We start from the raw sequence: 23,550 nt of genomic DNA, 5'->3' as shown, positions 1-23,550 counted from the left end.
ATGTGCCCTATAGTCTGGACGTCGCGAATTCAAGTCCAGGCTATTCCTTTGCCGACTGAGGACAGGAGCTTCCAGGAGGCGGCTCTCAAATGGCAGAGCGCCGCCTAGGACGAGGGAGGGTTAGGTCAGCCAGGGTGTCCTCTGCTCACCACGCACCAGCGACCCCCTGCCCTCCCGAGTCAGCGCAGGGGTGGTAGCGGTAAGCTGAGCCTAAAAATAATTGGTCATTCCAAATTGGGAGAAATAATTGGCAACAACATCAAATGTGCCTACCCTCAATAAAGAACATGATCAAAGTATGATATATTTTAGCCATATATCAATTCGTAGACCTAGAACAATTACCAAAATACTGTATTACATTTTCACAACACCTGATTTGGTATATATGGGAACTGCAGTAATGATTTCTATGTAGTATTATTATTATTATTATTATTATTATTATTATTATTATTATTATTATTATTAATACAGCTACTTGCCTGTGAGTTCCGATACTATTTGTCATGTTGTTGATATTGCTTATTTAACTAATGTTAATTATATAACATTATTTTAAGTTTATAGCTACAGATGACATTTTGGTACAGGTATCGTATTTTGACAAGTTAGCAAAAGCTGATAAATGTAACTTAACCATATGCATTGCTTTTATTTTTACTAGGTCATTTTGCATAGGCCTACTTTTAATTTGGTACAGTAATTCATACAATGTGTTTATTCTAGAACATATTACTTAGCACAGTCACCTCCAAAATTATTGGCACCCTTGATAAAGATGAATAAAAAACGCTGTATAAAATAAACAACACAAGTAATGAGCTGTATTTTATGCATCAAATATAAGGTAAAACCATATTGTTTTATTCTAATACAATTGCTCAGTGTTTTTCTTTTTTTTTTCTCAGATAGGTGTCAGAATTATTGGCACCCCTAAAGATTCTTATAAATAAAATGAAGTCTGCATTAACATTCTACTTTAAGTTCATCTCTGTCTTAAGGAACTGTTTTGTGGCCTTCCATGGCTTCCTGTTTCACTGGGGTATAAAAATGAGGTAACACGCGTATGAAATCCGTTTGTCATCCATCAGTATGGGGAAAAGGCAAAGAACTCACATATGAAGAGACAAATGGTTGTTGACATTCATAAATCAGGTAATGGGTATAAAACAATAGCTAAAAAACTAAATATACCACTTACCACTATTAGGGCAATAATTAAGAAGTTCAAAACCACTGGAACAGTGGTAAACTTGCCTGGTAGAGGACGCAAGTGTATCTTGCCCCCACGCACAGTGAGGCAGATGGTTTGGGAGGTAAAGGGAAATCCAAGGGCCACAGTTGGAGAATTACATAACTTGGTTGCATCTTGGGGTCACCAAGTCTCTAAATCCACAATTAGACACCACCTCCATGCCAATAGGCTGTTTGGATGGGTTGCCAGAAAAAAAAAGCCTTTATTTGAGAACAACCAACAAACGTAAGCACCTGGAGTTTGCTAAACGGCATTGGCACTTCAATTGGAACCGGGTGCTATGGTCCGATGAGGCGAAAATAGAGCTTGTTGGCCACGCACACCAGGGGTGGGTTTGGCGTCGAAAGGATGCGTATGCAGAAAAGAACCTAATACCTACAGTAATATATGGTGGTGGATCTTTGTTATGGGGCTGTTTTGCTTCCACTGGGCCCTTGTTAAAGTCAACAGCATCATGAACTCTGTCCAGTACCAGGGCATTTTGGCCAAAAACCTGGTTGCCTCTGCCAGGAGGCTGAACCTTGACTGCAAGTGGATCTTCCAGCAAGACAATGACCACAAGCACACATCAAAATCCACAAATAAATGGTTAATTGACCACAAAATCAACATTTTGCAATGGCCATCTCAGTCTCCGGACTTGAACCCCATTGAAAACCTGTGGCTTCAATTGAAGAGGGCAGTCCATAAGCGCAGACCAAAGGATATCAAGGATCTGGAAAGATTCTGTATGTTGGAATGGTCTAAGATCCCTCCCAATGCATTCTCCAATCTCATTAAACATTATAGAAAAAGACTCTGTGCCGTTATCCTTTCAAGAGGAGGATGCACAAAGTACTGAAAACAAGGGTGCCAATAATTTGTCACTTTTTTTTTTTTTTTTTTTTTTTTTTTTTTTTAAATAAATTTATAATTTGAGAAATGTGTAATTTTGTTTGATTCCATTGAATCATTAATAAGGTCAAATACATTATAGCTCAGTACTGATATTAATTGTATAGTCTTTTTTGTTCCTCTTTATCAAGGGTGCCAATAATTTAGGACATATTTAATGTGGATCGTATGTATAAGCTTGGCCTACCTTTACTGTTGGTTACCAGTACTTTTTCTGAAGAGTGGATCACTGTTAAAGTCTTCCATTGCAAGTGGAGCCATTAGTACTTTAATCACTATGGCTTCAGCATTGGTGCGAGCACAGTACAACTTTCCATCTTCTAATTTGTGAATCATTTGAGATGATTGTGTTTTGCAACATGAAACAGGAATTATTTCTGTAGATCACTGTTCATGCCATATTCCAGTGATTGGCGATTGTTTGTGTAAATTATCTAAGGAGTGCTAGGTGGTGTGTTTACAAATTGTCTTTTTTAAGGTTTTGGGGGAAAATGTTGGGACTCTGGGACAGCTGATGGGGAAACGGATGGTCCTGTTCAAACTGGTCCATCTATTTCAGTACAATACATTACATCGTCAAAACCAATCACATTGACAACATCTTCTTAAATAAACACCAAGTCTACTAAAATAACCATGTACACTGTAATGTATATGACTAATATAATGTGTTGTTCAAGATTTAAGTTGAAATCTAATAGTCTTTTAAGAGTTGTATTATATTACTGTACAAGTGATATGATTACTCAATTACTCAAACATCCTTAAGCTTTTTAACAACACTGACACTTATTTATACTTTGTCATTATATATATATATATATATATATTCATGTTCATTTTTAAACAACACAATACTAATGTTTTAACTTAGGAAGAGTTCAGAAATCAATATTTGGTGGAATAACCCTGATTTTCAAGCACAGCTTTCATGCGTCTTGGCATGCTCTCCACCAGTCTTTCACATTGATGCTGAGTGACTTTATGCCACTCCTGGCGCAAAAATTCAAGCAGCTCGGCTTTGTTTGATGGCTTGTGACAATCCATCTTCCTCGTGACCACATTCCAGAGGTTTTTTTCAGTGGGGTTCAGGTCTGGGCAGCTTTGGCATGAATCAAGCCAAGTACAAGGTTGTCCTGGAAGAAAACTTGCTTCCTTCTGCTCTGACAATGTTCCCCAACTCTGAGGATTGGTTTTTCCAGCAGGACAATGCGCCATGCCACACAGCCAGGTCAATCAAGGTGTGGATGGAGGACCACCTGATCAGCCCAGACCCTGTCATGATCAGCCCAATCTCCAGACCTGAACCCCACTGAAAACCTCTGGAATGTGATCAAGAGGAAGATGGATGGTCACAAGCCATCAAACAAAGCCGAGCTGCTTGAATTTTTGCGCCAGGAGTGGCATAAAGTCACCCAACATCAATGTGAAAGACTGGTGGAGAGCATGCTAAGACGCATGAAAGCTGTGCTTGAAAATCGGGGTTATTCCACCAAATAATGATTTCTGAACTCTTCCTAAGTTAAAACATTAGTATTGTGTTGTTTAAAAATGAATATGAACTTATTTTCTTTGCATTATTCAAGGTCTGACAACACTGCATCTTTTTTGTTATTTTGACCAGTTGTCATTTTCTGCAAATAAATGCTCTAAATGACAATATTTTTATTTGGAATTTGGGAGAAATGTTGTCAGTAGTTTATAGAATAAAACAAAAATGTTCATTTTACCCAAACACATACCTATAAATAGTAAAACCAGAGAAACTGATAATTTTGCAGTGGTCTCTTAATTTTTTCCAGAGCTGTATATATATTAATTATTGTAGCAGCGGTAAGAATCCAAGTGCACAAATTCTGTATTGCGACAGCTCTTTTATTATTGCAACATTCATGCAGATTAAGCAATAGTCCTGTCAAGATATAATCCAATAGAAAGGCCCAGGCTGTCCCGTCTTGGAGATGGCAAAGCGAGTGCCTTCGTTGTGGAGGGCAGCGGGAACAGATAGCGACTACGGTGCCCACAATCGCTGGGCACTATTGCAGATTGTTTTATATCAGGGGATCTGTATACCCAGATCAGCTTTCCGGCAACAAAGTGATGCCCTCATTCCCAGAGGTTGTAGTACCGCCTCTGGCAGAAGCCCACAGGCTGGAGTGACACAGTGTATTCTGGACTGGGGGCATCCTCCTTGGTGTCTGGCGGGTGGCCAAACAGCAGCTCAGCGGGCGTCCGGAACTCCTGGCGGAGCATCAGCAGCACAGGGGTACAGCTGGTATATTCCTGCACAGCAGTGCGGCAAGCCAGCAGATCGCCACAGCTGGATGTCCCAGGCATTCTGGCGAGTGGTGGTGATGGCAAGCTGGACAGAGAGGGTCGGGGTGAACAGTGTTTTATGTGTGCAGAGGGGAGCTGATTGTTCAGCCAGAGGGGCAGTGTTTGGATTGTGCTGGTGAGCTAGTTGAGCCAGAGGGGCAGTGTTTGGATTGTGCAGGTGAGCTAGTTGTTCAGCCAGAGGGGCAGTGTTTGGATTGTGCTGGTGAGCTAGTTGTTCAGCCAGAGGGGCAGTGTTTGGATTGTGCTGGTGAGCTAGTTGTTCAGCCAGAGGGGCAGTGTTTGGATTGTGCAGGTGAGCTAGTTGTTCAGCCAGAGGGGCAGTGTTTGGATTGTGCTGGTGAGCTAGTTGTTCAGCCAGAGGGGCAGTGTTTGGATTGTGCTGGTGAGCTAGTTGTTCAGCCAGAGGGGCAGTGTTTGGATTGTGCTGGTGAGCTAGTTGTTCAGCCAGAGGGGCAGTGTTTGGATTGTGCTGGTGAGCTGGTTGTTCAGCCAGAGGGGCAGTGTTTGGATTGTGCAGGTGAGCTAGTTGTTCAGCCAGAGGGGCAGTGTTTGGATTGTGCTGGTGAGCTAGTTGTTCAGCCAGAGGGGCAGTGTTTGGATTGTGCAGGTGAGCTAGTTGTTCAGCCAGAGGGGCAGTGTTTGGATTGTGCTGGTGAGCTAGTTGTTCAGCCAGAGGGGCAGTGTTTGGATTGTGCTGGTGAGCTAGTTGTTCAGCCAGAGGGGCAGTGTTTGGATTGTGCTGGTGAGCTAGTTGTTCAGCCAGAGGGGCAGTGTTTGGATTGTGCTGGTGAGCTGGTTGTTCAGCCAGAGGGGCAGTGTTTGGATTGTGCAGGTGAGCTGGTTGTTCAGCCAGAGGGGCAGTGTTTGGATTGTGCTGGTGAGCTAGTTGTTCAGCCAGAGGGGCAGTGTTTGGATTGTGCAGGTGAGCTAGTTGTTCAGCCAGAGGGGCAGTGTTTGGATTGTGCTGGTGAGCTGGTTGTTCAGCCAGAGGGGCAGTGTTTTGATTTGTGCAGGTGAGCTGGTTGTTCAGCCATTGTATTGTCAATGGCTGAACAACCAGTATTGTCGTTGTTTAAGCACTGCATCACCTCTACACCTGCGCAATACTAACCACTTTGCCACGGCCGTAATGACAGAGGGCAGGAAAAAATATCAAAAAAGAAAGATTTTCAGATTTCTTTCGGAGGCATGTACTGATGTACAGATTTAGCTAAATTTAACAAAAATATATATATCAAGTACATCGCTGAAAATAAACGTGGGTTGGGTTGCATCAATGATAACATTATTCTGGTTATAGTTTAAGAATATTAAGACATGAGTGATTTTGTAGAGGCATTAATGTGTTAAAATACAACAAATGCAGGCCCAACCCAGACACTAATGTCCTTTATGTATAAAAATATAGTTTAAATAGATAAAAAAAGAAATGCTATTTGAGGCGAGTCTCTTTCCATTTATATTAAAGTGCTTATTTGAGTGTGTGCGTTTTTATTTAAAATAATTACTCTTTCGAATAATATTAATATAGGCCCATGTTCCTTTCCAGTCGCAAGTATTTCCATTGCATAAAGGAACACTATTAGCCTGTTATGAAGATAGGTATTTAATATTTGACTAGAAAATAATGCTTTTTTTCTGTAGCAAATATATTCAGGTTTGGTCTGTTAACGATGGCAACTGTGCAATTTAAAATACTGCTCACCATTGTATCTCATTTAATAAGATATCCAAAGCATAGGCTATAAGAACATAAGAACATAAGAAAGTTTACAAACGAGAGGAGGCCATTCAGCCCATCTTGCTGGTTTGGTTGTTAGTAGCTTATTGATCCCAGAATCTCATCAAGCAGCTTCTTGAAGGATCCCAGGGTGTCGGCTTCAACAACATTACTGGGGAGTTGGTTCCAGACCCTCACAATTCTCTGTGTAAAAAAGTGCCTCCTATTTTCTGTTCTGAATGCCCCTTTATCTAATCTCCATTTATGACCCCTGGTACTTTTATACAGCATTGCCTCTTGAAAGGTTAAATATTTTAAAATGTGTTCATTTTTTATTTATGTATTTATTTAAACTAATACTGAAGCTGATCTTTTGGTGATAAAGATACTGAAGTAATGTTTTTAATCTTAAACATCATGCTGCAGAGATGACAAGAGTAATTGCATTTGCAGGTCTTTTCAGTCGCTGAAATTATGCATTTTTCAAAGTTAATTTTACTGTTGTGTTTAAACCACTTTAGTCTGGTACAGTAGAATGGTGGGGTTTTTTTGCAAGTGTAATAGTGCCACAGATATAAATTATTATTTCACGTGCACATTACGTATGTGCGACAGAGCCAATAAATCTTAGTCAACAATCTCTGTGAGGGCGCTGTAGAACAGGAACAGTGTGCATAGGCGGCGCGTAAAAGAGGGTTGGGGAGGCTAAGCCTCCCAAAAATAAATTGCCCAAACCCTAACAAGAAATTGTTCCGATCAACACAAAAAAATAATTGAGATTAGATCAATTTATTTTTTTCTCCCTGCAAGCACACAAAGCAGGTCTAACAAACATATTTCTCGTTTTCCTACTGCGCAACTGCCAGACCGCTAGGGCAGCTGGGATATCAAAATCAACACTGTAGTACAGATACAGGATTTAGTTGGCATTCAAATGTCATTCGAGGAGACGATGCTTTGTTGGTTTAATGTCAATTCATCCCACCGATCTTAGCCCCCCATACCGCTGGAGTAGGCAGTCGACGAAAACTCTGAATCTTTTTCGCTCATTCCCTTGCTGGAACATCCTCTAAACAATTTCTACATTTATTCAAATTGCTGTTATGTATACAAACAGCTTGATCCGAATCATCTGATTTTACAGAACTTGTGGCAAAATATTTTTGTAGATAATGTGTTTTCACGCACCACCTTTTTATGAGAATTTAAGTGTGTTGCTAGTCAGAACCTACTTCCTTTGACTATTTGAACAAATGTCACCTTTCAGAACACTGGTGATAGATTACGAATGTTTATGAAGTTTTTTAGATTTCTCCAGTCCTTCACTCCATTTTCAGTGAAAGCGGGGTCTTTTGAACTTCTGAAAAAAGTGTCTGTACTCCTAAATATGAAAATTAATATTTTGGTGAAAATGAATGGTTTTGCTATCCAAAGACAGTTTTTGGATGGTCGGTATTAATTGATTTAAATTGGTGTGAAGTGATGGAAATGGTTTTCGATATTGGTGTGGGTACACTAGGACTGCAGAACAGGTTAACAGATTTAATGGTTTTAAAAAACAGTGCATCTTGTTATCGTTACTGTTTTTCTAATTTGCTTAAATAGGCATAACATGTTTTAAAGTACAAGCTAGTGCTGTGTTAAACTTCATTTATTTGGCCACCTTATGTTGGGGTGGGGGGGAAAAACACAATATATCAAATAATATTGTTGCAGGTGTTTTCTGCAATCCTGCGCCTCCTGCTTTATACAGTAACTCGTACTTCCCGTGGAACATCGAAGAATTGCATACGGAGACATTACTTGTTGCATTTCAACATCTTCAGTTTCTATATTCAAAATTATAAAGTTTACAAACAAGAGGAGGCCATTCAGCCCATCTTGCTCGTTTGGTTATTAGTAGCTTATTGATCCCAGAATCTCATCAAGCAGCTTCTTGAAAGATCCCAGGGTGTCGGCTTCAACAACATTACTGGGGAGTTGGTTCCAGACCCTCACAATTCTCTGTGTAAAAAGTACCTCCTATTTTCTGTTCTGAATGCCCCTTTATCTAATCTCCATATGTGACCCCTGGTCCTTGTTTCTTTTTTCAGGTCAAAGTCCCCAGGGTTGACATTGTGTTTGCAGTTCCATGTACTCTTTCTGTGTACTTTGTTCTTGGTCCCTTTTAAATGCTCTGTAAAGTGCCTATTTTCACTGAATATTTTTTTTAATTGATCTATTAAACCATTTTGGCCATTTTGTTTTAGATTTAGATTTGTCTACTTTTGGGATGTAATTGTTTTGCTCCTCTAGTACTACATTTAAAAAACAGCCATCCTTTTTCTGTGGATGTTTTCTCTATTTTACTCCAATCTACTTCTGTTAGTCTCTGTTTTCATACCTTCATAGTTTGCTTTTCTAAAATTATAAACCTTAGCTTTAGATATTACTTTTGGGGTTTTGAAAATCACTTCAAATGAGACCATGTTGTGATCAGAGTTTGCCAATGGCTCTCTGACCTCTGTTTTAGTTATTCTGTCTTCATTATTTGAAAAGACCAAATCAAGGCATGCCTCCCCTCTAGTCGGTGCCTTGACAAATTGTGTTTGAAGTAGTCATTTGTCATTTCCACCATTTCAATTTCGTCCGTCATTTTATATGGGGGAAGTTGAAATCCCCCATTAGTATGGCTTCTCCTTTTCTACACGCATTTCTAATGTCATTGTATAACAGATTATTTTGCTCGGCTTTTGAATTTGGCGGTCTAAAGCATTCTTCTATTATTATGCCCTTTTGAATATGTCCATTATTCTGACCAATATTGATTCGGCGTTGTTTTCTTTGTAGTTCCTCGTACAAGTTATAAAAACGTGGTGGAACTGCCGAGACTCTCTATACAGCACCAAGAGTTTTGCTGTTTTGACCATGTTGCAGCGGCAAAACTAAATAACTTAGAAGTACCATTACACTTTAAACATAAAGCTTTAAGCTTTCTTAGACCGAATGTGAAAAAATACGTAAATACCTCTTATACACATTGAGGTATGTTAAGATATAAGTCATCAAACTTAGGTAAAATTTGTCATTCTTCTTTATCATCGTCATCATCATCACCGTTCTTTATTTGATGTATGTGTGACGAGCCAGCCGGCTCAGTCACGCATTGAATGAAACATTGGCAACCTCAATTGGACCGAGCATTACGACCAATGACGCCGTACTTGTTGTTATTGAATAATTAGAAACAAACTGGATAAAAGCAATTTACAGGCTGGACGACGAGAGCTGTTTGGTGGTGGTGCTGCTGAGGGGTCGCTGACTGTCGGGGCTGCCTGTGGAATTTAACCGAACTGAAACGTAACAACGAACTGAATCGAACTGCGCGCTGTGTGAGACTCTGAGGGGACTTGTCATTGGAGGGAAGTTTTCTTTCTGTATTTTATTTATTATTTTATTGTATTTGCTTGTGTTTGTCTTTTTGCTGGGTTACGTGCAATAACATACGGATAACTCTGGACATTCGAATCGGTTTCCTACCTCGTAGTGCATGTATTGTTGTTTTTAAACAAATAACCGGTTTTGTAAATACTGCTGAAACGCCCGGAATAGTCTATGAACTACTGATAATTGGGCTTGCTTAAATACAACTTTTACTGCTGCTAATATGTACTGAATGGTTTTATGAATTACTGATACAATAACCTGGGTTTAAACCGTAATGTTAACTGGTTGTTAATACGCATTGAATGGTTTATGAATTATTAATATAATGGAATCTAGTTTTAACGTAATATTGATTTGCTGCTAATCTACACCGGCTGGGTATGACATGTTGATTATAATATAACCTGGTTTCTAAACGTAATGTTAATTGTTACTGAATAGTTTATGCATTACTGATTGTATTGGTAACCTGATTACTAAAACCTGGATACTTCTTAAAAACGCTAATCTCCGCTAGGTGATACTCAGCAATTGTGCCTAGTGATTTGAGTTACCATTGTCTTGCTAATTATCCATACAGCAATTAATCTAACCTGTTTGTTATAATTGAAATGTGGGTGTGATCGTTTTGCACTGAAGTTGTTGTTTCTTGATTGTGTGGTTTTTCTCTTAGGATTTGAATTTTTTTATATTGGTTTGTGTACCAACACTTGTTTTATATTGAAGTTTTGGTTTATTGCTGTATAGTAATTTAACGGAAGGTCTAACTGCTATAGATAGATAGATAGATAGATAGATAGTAATTTGACTTGTTCTATGAGAACTGATTGGATCAAACATTTTTGTTGGTTGCTGTAACTGTTTTTCTACCATTGTCACTGTGCCTGTACTAAATTGTATACCCAGATCATTTTTATACTCCTTTTTTAAAAGTAAAGATATCCTTTTTGGTTATAGCTGTTTCCTGGTGCTTCGCTGTTTTCCCTAGCTACCATAATTATGTACCATTCTACATCTGGGGTTATTTATCCGGACCGTCCCTAACCAAAGGTGGTGGTAGCTACACGCCACTGTTTCAATCCAGTTAAAGCACAACCTAGCCAGGTCAGGTTTCGTTTCAGTATGTAGTGATCGATCTAGGGAAAACAATAACTAAAGAACGGGATATGTACCAGTCGTGGCATTTCACATGTTGGTAAACCTCCTAAATAAACCAGAGAAATCAAGCATTTTGACACACATACCAGTTATATTACGGAATTTGTTTTAAAACAGCACATCTCGCGGAAAAAAACCCCTGCAGGTTTGAAGTTGCGGCATGAGAATTCTACGCTGGTAGACACGCTTTAGCCCGCTGCCCCGCGGGTCAGCTGTTAAATTCCCCCACTTCTGATGCTTGCATCCGTGCTTGACGAGTTTGCACCGAGCAGGATCTGCTCAAGCTGTCCTTACAACGGTACCACCAAATGTTCCCGTCAGGACACTGCACTCTGATTGGTTGTCATATTGTTAATAAAACCATGAATAATCCTCTCCCAACACCGAAACCCTAAACCTAAGGTCAGTATCTTAAACTGCAGCCATTATACATCTAAAGTAGTTCATGTTTGGCAGCGAATAAGCGTTTTTGTTATTTAAAAATAAATAAATAACCGGAGGTGTTCTCCTGACAGGAACATTTCGTGGTACCTTTTTGTAGGTGCTGCTCTGTTCGACTGCATTTCCAGCTTCCGGTTTTCAAATCAGCAGTTATCCGGTTACAGTGACAAAAACGGCCTGACTCGGTTTCACATGCTGGTCTACATCAAAATAAACCAGGCAACGTAAGCACTTTGATATCCATACCAGTTACATTAAGCTATGTATTTGTTTTGAAACAGCACATATTATGGAGGATATTCCCTGCCAAAATTACAAAGAAATAAATGAATAAATATCGATATTAATTTTGATATTTATTTTCATGTATTTCACAATTTCCACTTTGCTTTTTACATTTTGTGATGCTCGCTATTTCTTTTTCAATGTGGTCTCCATATTTATTTTTCAATGTGCTTCTGTCAATCACAGCCAGTGGGCGGTATCAACAACTCCATTGGCTGATGATTAACCATTGGCTTTGATGCTGCCCATTGGCTAACCCAATAGTTGATTGCTTGTTTATAGTGAAATTCGAACAAGTTTGACTAAAACTAGTTTATCGAACATGTTAATTATAGTGTCTCACTACTTGATTTGAAATAATTGACAGCAAAACTGAATGACACTTGCTAATCAAATCTCGGAACTATGACATATTTAAGTGTAATCGTTATTATAATGTTAGGCCCGTGTTAGTAGGGCAAGGGGGCATTTGTGTGTGTGTGTGTGGTGTGTTTTGGTAATTTTACGATGGGCTATATAAATAAAGCATTTTTACCGGACCCCATCTCCCAGTTTCTAACTTACGAAAGTGAAATTGGAGTGCTAGAGTAGCAAAACAAGGACAAATGTTGGATATTTCAGTCAACTCAATAAAGCATAAAATATCTGTAACTCGCAGCAGTGGTATAACTTTGAGAAACCTTGTCAGATTGACATCAATTGTGTTGCATAGCATTGCTGGAGGAGGGGTTGGAACTGTATCTATGGGTGAAACAATCTCTGCCAGCCAATGGAGTCGTTGATACCACCCACTGGCTGTGATTGACAGAAGCAGTTCTGGCACATCGAAAAAGAAATGGTGAGCGTCACATCAAAATGTAAAAAGCAAAGTGGAAATTGTGAAATGCATGAATAAATATCGAAATATATGAATTAATAAAGGTCTGTTTTTATTTATTGATTTATTTCTAATTTTGGCAGGGAATATTTCCCAATAACATAAGAACATAAGAACATAAGAAAGTTTACAAACGAGAGGAGGCCATTCAGCCCATCTTGCTCGTTTGGTTGTTAGTAGCTTATTGATCCCAGAATCTCATCAAGCAGCTTCTTGAAGGATCCCAGGGTGTCGGCTTCAACAACATTACTGGGGAGTTGGTTCCACACCCTCACAATTCTCTGTGTAAAAAAGTGCCTCCTATTTTCTGTTCTGAATGCCCCTTTATCTAATCTCCATTTGTGACCCCTGGTCCTTGTTTCTTTTTTCAAGTCAAAGAAGTCCCCCGGGTTGACATTGTCTATACCTTTTAGGATTTTGAATGTTTGAATCAGATCACCGCGTAGTCTTCTTTGTTCAAGACTGAATAGATTCAATTCTTTTAGCCTGTCTGCATACGACATGCCTTTTAAACCTGGGATAATTCTGGTTGCTCTTCTTTGCACTCTTTCTAGAGCAGCAATATCCTTTTTGTAACGAGGTGACCAGAACTGAACACAATATTCTAGGTGAGGTCTTACTAATGCATTGTAGAGTTTTAACATTACTTCCCTTGATTTAAATTCAACACTTCTCACAATATATCCAAGCATCTTGTTAGCCTTTTTTATAGCTTCCCCACATTGTCTAGATGAAGACATTTGAGTCAACATAAACTCCTAGGTCTTTCATAGTTCCCTTCAATTTCACTGTCTCCCATATGATATTTATAATGCACATTTGTACTGCCCGCATGCAATACTTTACACTTTTCTCTATTAAATTTCATTTGCCATGTGTCTGCCCAATTTTGAATGCTGTCTAGATCATTTTGAATGACCTTTGCTGCTTCAACAGTGTCTGCCACTCCTCCTATTTTTGTGTCGTCTGCAAATTTAACGAGTTTGCTTACTATATCAGTCTAAATCATTAATGTAGATTAGGAATAGCAGAGGACCTAATACTGATCCCTGTGGTACACCACTGGTTACCTCACTCCATTTTGAGGTTTCTCCTCTAATCAGTACTTTCTGTTTTCTACCTGTTAACCACTCCCTAATCCATGTGCATGCATTTCCTTGAATCCCTACTGCGTTCAGTTTGAGAATTAATCTTTTATGCGGGACTTTGTCAAAGCTTTCTGGAAATCTAAATAAACCATGTCGTATGCTTTGCAGTTATCCATTTTCAATGTTGCATCCTCAAAATCAAGCAGGTTAGTTAGACATGATCTCCCTTTCCTAAAACCATGCTGGCTGTCTCCCAGGATATTGTTACCATACAAGTAATTTTCAATTTTAGCAACTAGCAACTAGCAACGAGTTCTAGGCTGTGATACAGACACGGTTTAAACCACTGCACCACTGGGTAACTGTTCAAATGTTTAATTTTTAAACTTGCATAAATTAATAAATGGCAAGCCAGGAAAATACATGTCAATTGATTTGGCTGATGTTTTTATCCAGAACAATTGATATCTGTATAGGCCTACCCATATAAAAGTTGAGGAGAGGAGGGGGGGGGGGGGGGGGATTAAAAAAAAATGTATATAATATATAAAATATGTGTTTACAAGAAAGAAAATATCAGCCTATACTCGTAGCCTACTAGTCATTCAATATGACACTAGTGAGCCATGACTTTGTGCCTGCATTTGGCAATATGGCAGTGGTGTAATGGTTAGGGCACTTCCCTATGTACTGGAGGGTCATAGGTTCAATACCAGGTGGGGGACACACTGTTCTTTTTACCCATTGCTCCAGAAATAAACATTGGTAATGGTATGTTTTTAAAAAAAAAAAAAAAAAAAAAACCCTGTTAACGCGTATAAACATTAAGTGTTACAATTCACAGGTCTAAGAGTATATAAAATAAGCCACAATGTGTTTAATACCTGAACACATTTAGAATCATAAATTCAGTGACATGTTTGAAAAGGGTGACAAATAGCCTACGTGTTTAAACACCTGGTTTATAGGCTATGTCTTAGTGATAATAATATATTTCAATTCATCATATAGCCCCAAAGGAATCAGTATAGCATTTGGCTCTGAGAAGCATATTCTTAAACACCTATCGTGCCTGCTGCCATGTTTTCCTCTATTGAATAGAGGTTGATTTGCGATTTGATTGGTTTCCACACAGCTTTTTTTCCACCTAATTGTTATTAGTCAGTTAGGCTATTTTGTACGCCAGCATGAAGTGCCAACAAACTGAAGAGCCTCGCAACAAAAGAGCCGGGAGTCTAGCTGTGGGAGTCCAGCTTAGAGACACTGTTGGGAAAAGATTCGAACCTAGCAGCGCTCTGGAAGACGCCATCTACTAGTCAGGTATGTACCCCCACACTCCCACTGTGCCTATTTGTCTTGCCTGTCCTGCTATGACTGTCTCTCACATCCCTGTTCTGTCCGCTAACTTTTGTCCTCTACCCTCTCTTCGCTGCTGCTTCTCCAACCCCTCTAACCTCATCCCTCTGCCTCTTTCCCCCCCCCCCCCCCCCCCCCCCCCCGGTGCACTCTGGAACTGTCACTCTTCTGCTTAGAAAGTGGATTTCATCTCTGCCTTTGCCTCCCACCTCTCCTCTCACTTTCCTTGATCTCACTGTAACCTGGCTGTCCCCAGATAACACTAACTACTAGTCCTGTCCCATACCCCACATCTCACTGGACGGGGAGGTGGGACTGGTCTTCTCCTCTCTCCCTCCTTACTCTTTTTTTCTGTCCCCTCCGACCTCTCCTCACTTTCTGTTAACACCTTTGAATTTCATGCTGTCCAACCAACCTCTCCCTGTAATTGTACTGTACCATCCCCCTGGACCTCTCGCTCACTTTCTCGAACTCAACTATCTACTCTCCTCCCGCCCCTCTCTGTCTACCAACTGTCCTGTTGGATGTTGAAATCACCTCTCTCCCCATCCCCAGCCACTCTACCGGATTCCTCCCTCTCCTTCACTGCTTTGACTTCTGTCTCTCTCCATTCCCCCCCACCCCCACCCAGTCAACTGGACCTCACCTTCTCCAGGGCCTGCTGCCCCTCCACTCTGTCACCCCTCTGAACCTCTCTGATCACAATTTCATCTTTCTCCGTCTCTCCCTGCTCCTCCTACCCCCACGGTCGCCTCTCGCCGTAACCTTTGCTCTCTCCCTCTGTCCTTGCCTCCACTGCTCACCTCCCTCCTATCGACTGCTTCTCCCAACTCTCTGTAGACTCTGCTACCTCCACCCTCGCCTCCTGTCCCCTCCCCAACCATGGCTCTCCTCTGTGCTCTGCTCAGCAAGAACCACACCGCGATCTGCTGAAAAGAAATGGAAGAGAACCAAACTCCCTGCTGCCCTAGACCTCTACCGCTCTCTCCCCTCCTCTCCTCCTTCTCCTCTACTCTCCCCTTCTAGATGTTCTTATTTCCAATCTATAATCCAAGCCTCCACTAACAACATACGTAAACTATTCTCTACCTTCTCGTCCCTCCGAAACCCTCCCCCCTCCTATCTCTTCTGACGACTTTGCCTCTTTCTTCTCTTCTAAAATGTCAGATATCCGCCTACTCTAACACCCCCCATGACCCCACCTCCCTCCAGAGCTACCATCCTGTCTCCCCCTGCAAAACCCTTGCAGGCTGTACACCGCCAGCTCTCTGCTTTCCTGTCCAACCACTCTCTGCTCGACCATCTCCAATCTGGTTTCCACTCTGCTCACTCCACTGAAACCGCCCTCCTGTCTGTCACTAACTCACTAAACTCTGCCCGAGCTGCCACTCTCTCCTCTGTCCTAATTCTCCCTGACCTCTCTGCTGCCTTTGACACTGTCGATCACTCTATCCTACTATCCTTTCTCGCTGACCTGGGAATCTCTGGCACTGCTCTGGCCTGGTTCTCCTCCTACCCCTCCAACCACACTTGCCAGGTAACCTGGCGTGGAGCAACCTCCACACCTCGCTCTCTCTCAACAGGAGTCCCCCAAGGGTCAGTCTTGGGTCCTTTCCTGTTCTCTCTCCACTCGCTCCCTGGCCCCCCTCATTGCATCCTATGGTTTCTCATACCATTTCTATGCTGATGCTCAGATTTCTCTCTCCCCCCCCCCCCCCCCGGCTCCACCGTCCCCTCCTGTATCTACCTGTCTGTCTGCTATCTCCTCCTGGATGCACTTGCATCATCTCAAACTCAACCTCTCTAAATCTGACCTCCTTTTCTTTCCCTCCCCCTCTGATCTATCTTTCTCCATTCCTCTGGAATTGACCACACTCTCTCCCTCCTTCTCAGATAAGAACCTCAGTCTCACCCTGGACCCCTGCCTGTCGTCTTCCCAGCACATCTCCACTCTGGCACGCACTTGTCGATTTTCTTCCTGAGCAACATACGAAGAATCCGACCGTTTCTCACAAACTACGCCATCCAGGCCCTGCTACTCTGCCGCCTAGTCTACTGCAACTCCCACCTGGCTGGCCTCCCTGCGTCTGCCACCTGTCCGCTCCAGCTCATCCAGAACTTTGCTGCTTGCCTGGTGTTCTCTCTGCCTCGCTTCTCCCATGAAACTCCACTGCTCCGCTCGCTCCACTGGCTTCCGATCACCGCTCACATCCAGTTCAAGACTCTTGTACTCGTCTACAGATGCCAGACAGCACCCAGTTACCTCCAGACCCTCCTCTCTCCCTACACCTCCACTCGACCTCTCCGCTCCTCCTGCAATAGAAGACTGGCTGTACCTCCTATACGCTCCCCTGCCTCCAGAGCCCGCTCCTTCTCCTCCCTTGCACCGCAGGACTGCCCAGTCCCTGACCAACTTCCAGCGCCTCCTCAAAACTCACCTCTTCAGACAGCACCTGCAGGCGTCCTCTTTTCCCTCTGGACACATCACTTCCTTAATAAGCTTTACTTGCTTTTATCTGCTCCCTATTTTACTGCATTTAATCCTGTACTTGAGTACTGTAATCTGTCCAGTGTTATGTAATCTGTCCAGTGTTATTTAATCTGTAGTATTTTATATTTAATGATATCCTGATGTAACTATCACTGACACTTATCTGCTCTGTTACTGAATCATTTGTCATATATGATGTCTATATACTTGTACTTGCTAGAACCGAAGTCATTGTATTATATCTTGCTCTTAATTGTATTAAAACTTGTACTGTGATTCTTAATGTGTTTTTGTTTACGACTAAGTCACCCTGGATAAGGGTGTCTGCTAAGAAATAAAATTATAATAATTGTTTTGGTGGATTTGTTATGAAAACAACGTTGTTTCTCACACCACGTTGTGGGAAAGTGGATGGTTCTATGACTTCTTCACTGCAAGCTGGATATTACACATTTCTTCGTTGGATTGATGAAGTTAATGTATGAATTGTATTGGCACTGGAGATTCGGTGAAAAACTTCAGGGATTTTCTGCATTCTACCAATTGCAGTATCTCTTAGTATACTGCCCTTTAGCACTGACATTCATATGTACATTTTTAACCATTCATCACATTTTACTTTTGTACCTGCATAAAAATCAAGTTACCAAAATATACATAGTTTTTACCACTGGTGGATGTACATTTGCAACCAAACTAATAAAATCTTTACACTTTCAACAGTCAAGAAGTCCCTTATATACCACTATCTTACTTTCTAATCTTTTCTCATTACTGTTCTTTTACTTGATTTATTACTCTTGGCTTCTTGTCTGTATTTACCATGCACATTCTCAAATATCTTTCCCTCACTTTATTCTTTATTTGAAGTAAAAAAAAAGTTATCTATAACAAAAACATTGTCCATGTAAAAAATGAAGTTAGAAAAACACAACAGCTATTTAAAGGGGTGATATCAAACACAAAAGCCCAAGTTAGGAGAAGTAATTGGAGCAACCTTGTCAAGCATCAAGCAAATAGGCAAAATTGGAAAGGTGCTGGGGCCCAGCATTCACACAATTCTTGCTTCTAACTTGGTGCCTTTTTCTTATTGCTTCACTCCACTTTATCGCGCCACTGAAATGCTGTTTGTATGACTTGAAGTAACTGAGACTTGCACACACACGGAGTGTGTGTGTTTGTTGTATGTCTCCGTGTATGTGTCTCAGTCACTGTAAGTCATACAAAGAGCATTTCAAGTGGAGCGAAGTGATCAAAAAAAGGCGCCAGGTTAGAGCAAGAATTGTGTGAATGCTGGGCCCCAGCACCTTTCCAATTGTGCCTATTTGCTTGATGCTTGACAAGGTTGCCCCAATTACTTTTCTTAACTTGGGCTTTTGTGTTTGATATCGCCCCTTTAAACGGTTGTTGCGTTTTTCTAACTTTTTTTTTTCCATTGATTCCATTTTTGTTATAGATATATTATACTGCGTTTTACATGACAGAGCTGACAAAGCCGAAGAAGACGGGAAATTGTCAGGTAAGACTGCCACTGCGCTCTTATTACTTCACCCATGTTCTGACAAGCTTTCCAGCACACACTGTTTAACTGCTACAGTAGTTCGCTTCAGACAACATAGGTAGTCACCACCACTGGGCAGGTCAGTGGGTTGCTGAGGATTCAAAAGTTCTCTGAAGCAGCCCAATACAGTAGATATCATTTAGAAGTGTTGAAGAGTCAGTGTCCTTTCTGATTAAAATAAAAACAACAGTGTAGTAATGACTGTTGACTGTGAAATTTGTTTAATCTGTTAATTTTTGTAAGTATTCCAGTGAAGTTGTGTAATGTTCATTATGAACAACATTACACAACTATGTGTAATTTCTGTGGCAACCTACATACATGTATTCTTCTAACCGTCAGATAGGAAATGTGTCCGTGTCCCCCCCCCCCCCCCCCCCCCCCTTAATGTTAGGAAAGAAACTTAGGACATGACCAAGTTAGGAACGTTCTGTCATATGCTAGCAGAGTATTTTCTGTAATATCAACTCTCCTAAACTTGTAGTGAGGACATTCTATCTCTGAAAAATAAGATAAAAATGTCTTTTTAGGATGCTTTTGTAATATGGCCCCAGATCTTGTTCACTCGCCGGCCAGGGAAGAGCCTCCATCATCGAGGTACTTCTGTTAGAATCCATGAGTAAGGCCACTTCTGCACTGTGCTGCTTTGAGGCTGTTGCTAGGGGGTGGATGGGGGATGGGGAGGATATGGGGGGGGGTGGAATGCCTGACCAACAGTGTCTGTTAGTAGATAGGGCACTGTTAGTGAGTGTAGGGGGAGGGTCAGTGTGTGGTGGGGCAGTGGAGATGGGTGTGGTTTTGCTGGCTGGTGTTGCAGTGTGCATTGGGGTGCTGGAGCGTGGGGTATGGGGGTTGGAGGGGTGCTGTATATGTGTAGCTGCTCACTTAGGCTGTGCAGCTCCTTGGTGAGGGTTCTCTCTCTGCTGCATCTGGTCTCTCACTTCTGTTAGCTCGCTCCTCGGGGACTGAATGTCCTGCTGCAGTCCCTTCACCTTGGCCCTCAGCTCACTGACTGCAGCCCTACTCTCCCTCTTTATCTGGCTCACCTCATCTCGCAGCTGCTGGGTGAGGCTGGCTTCGGTGAGCTTGGCCAGTGTGAGCTCTCTGCAAAATCCAACTCCAGCAGGGACAGGCTCTCCCTAACGTGCTGGATGGAGCAGGGAGGGTTTGGAGGTTACGGGGAGTGCTGATTGGAGTCGGGGGCTGTGCTGTCAGTGGCAGTGGCTGTCTGGGCTGTTGTGCTGTCGGTTGCTGGGGCTGTGTCCTTGTTGATCAGAGCAATGCATGGGTTCGTGGGGCTCAGTTTGGTGTCATCTGAGTGTACTTTCACTCTCTCAGCCTCCTCTTTCACACCCTGGAAGGCTTCCTCTAAGAAGTTGAGGCTGGCCTCACTTCCCTGGATTAGTTCAGTTCTATTATGGTAGATGTTTATTGTTGTGACTGTACTTTCTGGGTCTGGCTCTTCCCCCACAGTAATCTTCCTTCTATTGCAGCTGCCCTTTTTTTAGTATGACTGTATTTCTTTCAGAAGGCAGTGTGCCAGGCTCTGGGGTGCTCTGTGTAGAGGATGAGGTTGCTCTTTGTTTTCCTCTCCTGTCAGTGTAGTTTGAATACAGGGTTTCAGGATTTTCTCTCTGAACTTTAAGTTTGTCTTGGTTTCTTGCCTGTGCTTTTCTGATCTCTTCAGTATAGTATATCTCACTGCTGATTGCATGCACTGTGGTTTCCATGACAACCAATAACTGCTACAATTCTGTACATTTTAAAAACTGCTACAATTCTAATTGAAATATTCCAACTGTCACTTGAGTGTTGTCTGTCATTTTAAGTGACTCTACTGTATATGTAGTAATCTTGGGTTTTAGTTAATATTTATTTATAATAAATATTATTTTAGAATTAATTGTAAGACTTACCGTCTGCCTTTGTCATCTTTCTCTTTCTTTCTGTCTTTCCTCCTGTATTCCAGTTCATTTATTTTGTTTGTATGGTTTAGTTCAGTATATATTTTGATTTACTTACAATGCCTATAGAAAGTCTACACCCCTTTGTACTTTTTTCACATTTTGTTGTGTCAGTGCCTCAGAGTTTCATGCATTAAATGAGGATTTTTTTCCTCTTATCTACACACCATACTCCACACTGTTAAGGGGGAAAAAAGGTTTTATTGAGAATAAAATTATATATTAAAAATACAAAACTGAAAGATCATAATTGGATAATTCCCCTGAGTTAATACTTGGTGGAAGCACATTTGCCAGCAATTACAGCTGTGAGTCTGTTGGGATAGGTCTCTACCAACTTTGCACACCTAGATTTCGCAATATTTGACCATTTGTCTTTACAAAACTGTTCAAGCTTTGTCAAGTTCCTTGGGGAGTGTTGATGGACAGCAATCTTCAAGTCATGCCATACATTTTCAATTGGATTTAGGTCAGGGCTCTGACTGGGCCACTCAAGGACATTTACCTTTTTGCTCCTTAGTCGCTCCAGTGTAGCCTTGGCGTGTGTGCTTTGGGTTGTTGAGGTGCTGAAAGGTCCCAGTTTCAGCTTTCTTGCAGAGGGCAGCAGGTTTTCCTCAAGGACTTCTCTGTACTTTGCTCCATTCATTTTCCCTTCTATCCTGACACGTGCCCCAGTCCCTGCCGATGAGAAACATCCCCATAACATGATGCTGCCACCACCATGCTTCACAGTAGGGATGGTGTTCTTTGGGTGATGCGCTGTGTTGGGTTTGCGCCAAACATAACGCTTTGCATTTAGGCCAAAAAGTTCCATTTTAGTTTCGTCCGACTAAATTGTAATCTCCTGAGTGTTTTTTTGCATACTTCAAAACGGGATTCAAGGTGGGCTTTCTTGAGCAATGGCTTCTTTCTTGCAGGCCAGATTTGTGGAGTGCTTGGGATATTGTAGTCACATGCACACTTTGACTTTGTCTTGGCCATAAAAGCCTGTAGCTCTTGCAAAGTTGCCATTGGCCTCTTGGTAGCCTCTCTGATCAGTCTCCTTCTTGCTCAGTCATCCAGTTTGGAGGGCTGGCCTGATCTAGGCAGGGTCTTGGTGGTGCCATACACCTTCCACTTCTTAATAATCATCTTGACCGTGCTCAAGGGATATTCAAGGCCTTTAATATTTTTTTATACCCATCCCCTGATCTTTTCAACAACTTTGTCCTGGGGTTCTTTTGAAAGCGCCTTGGTTCTCATGGTTGAGTTTTTGCTTTGAAATGCACTACCCAGCAGAGGGAACCTACAGGAACTGCTGAAATCATGTGAACCATTACAATTTAACACAGGTGGAGGCCACTTAACTTGGTGTGTGATTTTGAAGGCGATTGGTTACACCTGAGCTAATTTAAGATTGCTATTACAATTCCAGGCTATAAGGCAACAAAAGGTGAACATTTTGAAATGGGGTGTAGACTTTCTATAGGCACTGTATATTTTAAGCCCTTTGTTTAATTAGAAAATAATTTAAATTATCTTTTAATTAGGAGCTCATCTAACAGATGTTAGCAGGTCTCATCTCTCTCTTCTCCGACCGCCAACGGTCTCCTCTCTCTCTCTCTCTCCTGTCTACCCCCTCTCTCTCTCTCTCCCATTCTCTTTTAGTCCAGTGACTGCTCTCTCCACCTCCAGCAGGGTGTGAGCAGACACACAGACTGACAACTTCACCACACAGGTACCTAACTGACTCTGTGCCTGTCTGTACTTGGTATAAAGTTGTGTGCTGTGAGCTTCTCTCTCCCTTCTATCTCATCCTCTCTCCCTCCCTTGCTCACCCTCTCCCTCTCATCCTCTTCTCTTTCTCTCTCTCTATCTATCTATCTATCTAGCTCTGTCCCCCTCCCTCCCTCTCTCATCCTCTCCTTTCCCTCTCGTCTCTCCTCTCAGGTGTTCTGCTCTCCGCCCAGCTGCAATGTGATTGGTCAGGATTTTGAGTTGCCAATGGAGATCAAGGCTAGCACCGCCCTGGCCCTTTCCAGAGGATGGAGTCTGGAGAAGGAGCTACAGGAGGCCATTCGGAGTACAGGAGAGAGGCCACGCCCCCAGAGTAAACAAATCATCTCTCTCGTCTCCCCTCTGCCTAGGTGGCTAAGACTCAGTCCATCGATAACATACTGGATGTACCTATCAGCAGCTCAGGTGAGTCCAGTTCATCCCACTACCAGATACCCAGTAGTGTGTAGTCTTATACTCCATCTATGGCCAAAGCTTTTCCATGTATGAATATATTATAGTAGGCTTCTATACAGGAGTCTCGTGCTAGTATTGTATATTGCTACACTGAGTTTAGTGCATGAAGATATTATATTAGACTTCTATACAGGAGTCTCCCTCTGGTGGATTGTGCTGGTATTGCACATAGCTATAGTTTGTGTAGTGCGTGAAGATATTATAATTGGTTTGTAACCAGGAGTCTCGTGCTGGTGTAGTGTGCTGGTTTTCTACTTTGCTGTAGTTAGTGTAGTGCGTGACGATATTATAGTAGGCTTTTCTACATGGGTCTCCCGCTGGTGGATTGTGCTGGTATTGTACATTGCTATAGTTTGTGTAGTGCATGAAGATATGATAATAGACTTCTCTAAAGGAGTCTCCCTCTGGTGGACTATGCTGGTATTGCACATTGTTATACTTTATGTAGTGCATGAAGATATT

General features: G+C 41.7%; 1 long non-coding RNA gene across 1 annotated transcript in view; it reads left to right on the top strand.

Annotated features, from left to right (window-relative positions):
- LOC131725066 (uncharacterized) overlaps window positions 1–23,032 on the top strand; it is a 43,304-nt gene extending 20,272 nt beyond the window's left edge. The window contains exons 3-4 of the long non-coding RNA XR_009320417.1: window positions 18,788–18,850; window positions 22,786–23,032. This is a non-coding gene — a long non-coding RNA (uncharacterized LOC131725066). The remainder of the gene's footprint in view (window positions 1–18,787; window positions 18,851–22,785) is intronic.
- The last annotated feature ends 518 nt before the right edge of the window (window positions 23,033–23,550 follow it).

Source organism: Acipenser ruthenus, chromosome 60 (genome assembly GCF_902713425.1).
Source record: "Acipenser ruthenus chromosome 60, fAciRut3.2 maternal haplotype, whole genome shotgun sequence".
Lineage (NCBI taxonomy): Eukaryota > Metazoa > Chordata > Actinopteri > Acipenseriformes > Acipenseridae > Acipenser > Acipenser ruthenus.
The sequence above is the reverse complement of the archived record's forward strand: the minus strand, read 5'-3'. Positions and strand labels throughout refer to the sequence as shown.